Consider the following 3,894-nt stretch of genomic DNA (forward strand, 5'->3'; position numbering starts at 1 on the left):
CCATCCTTAGCATATGGGATTTGGTTCTTTGAATGGTTGCTTCATGGTTTCAAATGGCTTTCCTAGCTCCAAGCATCACAATAACAGACTAACATTTAAAAGCAGGAATTCATAGAAATTAGACTGAGACAAGTTTTTCATGTACCTTGTTCCTTTTATTTGAAAGTACAAACTTTTCATGAAGCCCCAGAATAATTTCCCTTATATTTCATTGACAAGGAAGAATAGGAAAGTGAGTCTCACGTTTTTTCGGCCTCCATGGTAGAGGTGGACAAGAGAAGAAAGGTGTTGGAAATGGCTTTCAGATTGCAAAGTGAATGCCTGCCATATCAGATAAGATGCTTGAAACTGAATAGGATCCTTTAGAGTTTACATACAAAAAAGGAATATCAACAAATTGAGGCTCAGTTTGTTTTAAAATATTTTCCCCCTAGATATCTGTAATCCTGTGTTCATTGCAGCATTATTCACAATAGCCAAGATATGAAATCAACCTAAGTGCCTGTCAATGGATGAATGAATAAAGAAAATGTGTGGTACATAAACAAAATGGAATACTATTCAGCCACAAAAAAAGAAGGAAATTCTGTCATTTGTGAGAATATGGAGGAATCTGGAGGACATTATGTTAAGTGACATAAGCTAGGCTCAGAAAGGCAAACATCCACGATCTCACTTGTATGTGGACTCTAAAACAGTTGAACTCATACAAGCAGAAAGCAGCCTGGTAGTTACCAGAGGCTGAGGTGGGGAGGTGGTGGCAGATAGGGAAGCGGAAATGTTGATAATGTATACATATATCAAATCATCAAGTTGTATACTTTCAATATATATAAATTTTAAGCATCTATACTTCAGTAAAGTTGCAAAATTAATTTAAGCAAAATTATTTAAAAGATCTCATAACATAAGATATAATTTTATAATATATATAATAATATTCCTTAAAATGATATATGCTTTTTCATTTTAAAAAATAAAACAAAAAACTGATGCTTAGAAAATTGATTTCAGTGATGCTTTTGGACTTTAAATTCTAGAACAACTAATATTTCTAGTAAATAAAAGCAGTTTATGTTATACCTCTTGTTGTCATTAACCTGTACTACTCTGTTATAAGAGGTTCCCTGTCATTATTCTCCATTAGACTGCTTGATAATAGGATAAACTTGTGAGAAATTATTCAGGATCTAAATGGAGTAAGTGCAAGAAAGTAAGAAAAAAAAGATCCTGACAATTCTGAAGCCTCCTGGAGTAGAATTTGCCCACTTAAGAAACATTCTCATCCTGAAAAAATGAAGCTATGGAGAAGATTTGGAACTCTGTATTCGGGCTTAAATTGACTGAGTCATTTGGTACTTTGGTTTGGTTTGGAAATCTATAAAAACATCAGGAAAACAATATGAAATGGAGTTGGGGGCACAGGAGAAAATGTTTTCAAATGAAGATATGTTAACAAATAGTCAAATAGTTCATCTTATTTACTCTCACAACAATCCTTCAAGGTAGCTATTAGTAGCCTCACTTAATGCGAAGAAACTGAATACAGCAAAAATAACTTGCTTAACTAAGCTTACAAAGTGGGAAAATCAGGATGTACACCAAAGTCCGTCTGCCACACCTATGCAGCTCTATTTCTTCTACCCAACAGAGAAAGAGTGGCCAGAACACATGCCTAAATATAAGTAATCTATGAAACAAAAAAAGATGTAAATCTTAGCTAACGGTATCAGTTTTCTGATGGTGTGTTAGTCCATTTTCACACTGCTATAAAGAAGTACCTGAGACTGGGTAGTTTATAAAGGAAAGAAGTTTACATGACTCACAGTTCTGCATGGCTGGTGGGGAGGGGGGCTCAGAAAACACAGTCATAGCAGAGGGTGAAGGGGAAACAAGGCATGTCGTACATGGTGGCAGGAGAGAGAGCAAGCGAGTGAAAAAAGCCACGTACTTTTAAACCATCAGTTCTTGTGAGAACTCACTATCATGAGAACAGCATGGGGGAAACTGTCCCCATGATCCAATCACCTCCTACCAGTTCCCTCCCCTAACACGTGGTTATTACAATTTGAGATGAGATTTGGATAGGGACACAGAGCCAAACCATATCAGATGGAAATAAGAAATGTCTTATGATACACAGGAATGTTCACAAAGCAATCACTGAATAAAGCTGGTTGACCACAGATTGTCAAGAAAATTGAACTTTATAACATGAAGACAGCCAATTTAGCCCCTGAGAAGTGAGGGAGAAATAAGAGACAGTGAATGAAAGAGGAAAGTTTGAGAGGAGGAAATGAGGGAGAGAAGAAAATGGGGCAAGAGAAAGAGTAAGGCACTGAAGTGATGAAGAGGGGACTGGTTTTACAAGAAATACTTATCTGCGTATTTCTACATATACAGAATTTGTGGGTAAGGCAGAAAAAGTCTCCACTAGGAAGATAATTAAAGGTTATTAATATTCCTTTTATCACTTAGCAACCAAGGCACATGCTTATTTCTGTTCCCCAGAAGCAATGTTAGCTACTAGTTTCAATTCAGGAAAATGTATATGTTCAGAAAGGTCTATATGAGATATTTATTCAGTCTTTTTCTCAAACTTCTTCATCTTTTCATTATAAACATTAAACTGAAAGCCTGCTATGAAAATTCTATTCCACCATGAAAATGTAGAAGCATAGTTTCTGATGAAGTTCATGTGGTATAAATCATAATGCTGAGAACCAGCATAGAAAAGGATGAGATTTTAAGGGTTGAAAGGAATATAATAACCATGATGGGCATCAATAGTTTCTATCAAACAAATGGTCATCCATGTCCAGAGAAGAATTAATTACATGATATCACAAAAGCATAATTCCAATGAAAAAGCCAGTTCCAAGAATTAGAATTTCCAAAGGATATGCATATTCAGCTTCTACTCCAAATGGAGCTTGAAACTCATGATGAATTTTATGCATCTGATTATATATTATTTTGTGGTACAAGAATCTATGCACGCTTAGAAATAGTGCCAAGTAGTAACAAAGACTGAATAGCCAAAGTGCCTTGCCAAAAGCATATACCATTTTGTCATTCTTTTTCAATCATAAGGAATATTGAAATACTTTGTAAAATAATAGGTTCCACAAATAAAAGCAGCTGGATATAAAAGTAAAGAGAAGTACTTTAAAGTATTCCCATGTCTCTGATTTGTATTTTCAATGTTATTCTTCTAAATTCAAGGTATAAATTGACATAGAAATCCAAGTAAAAAGCACAAGAAATGAAAGGTTTCATAAACGATAACAGATCCCCATGTTGCAATCTAGAACACTGTATAATTATTAACATATAATTCCAAGCATTTAAAAACGGTTCTTGCAGAGGACTCTCAGGTAAAAGTGAATCTAAATACTCCACAGCTACAAATGCTGAACTAAATAAAGATGCTGACACTTTCATTTGTTGCCATTTCTCAAATCCCTGCAGACAGCCTTCTAATTCTGGATGGTCATAAGGTGACTGTAGTCATGATTTTTGATGCTTCTGATTTTGTCATTCCACCTGTTTTTATCCAAGTCTTATTTACTTATGAGTAAATCATACCTAATAAACTTCTAAAACTCAAACTGACTTCTAATAACAGACTTGCTCATGTGAACTCAGGAAGTACAAATTAATTTACTAAGATTAAGTAAACATTGGGAGGCCGAGGCGGGTGGATCACGAGGTCCAGAGATCGAGACCATCCTGGCCAACATGGTGAAACCCCGTCTCTACTAAAAATACAAAAATTAGCCGGGTGTTTGGCACGCTCCTGTAGTCCCAGCTACTAGGTAGGCTGAGGCAGAAGAATCAGAAGAATCGCTTGAACCTGGGAGGTGGAGGTTGCAGTGAGCCGAGACTGCGCCA

General features: G+C 35.9%; 1 pseudogene; it reads right to left on the reverse strand.

Annotated features, from left to right (window-relative positions):
- Positions 1-2,510: 2,510 nt before the first annotated feature.
- Positions 2,511-3,454, reverse strand: LOC108297297 (annotated as a pseudogene).
- Between the last annotated feature and the right edge of the window lie 440 nt (positions 3,455-3,894).

Source organism: Cebus imitator, unplaced genomic scaffold (assembly GCF_001604975.1).
Source record: "Cebus imitator isolate Cc_AM_T3 unplaced genomic scaffold, Cebus_imitator-1.0 Scaffold788, whole genome shotgun sequence".
NCBI lineage: Eukaryota > Metazoa > Chordata > Mammalia > Primates > Cebidae > Cebus > Cebus imitator.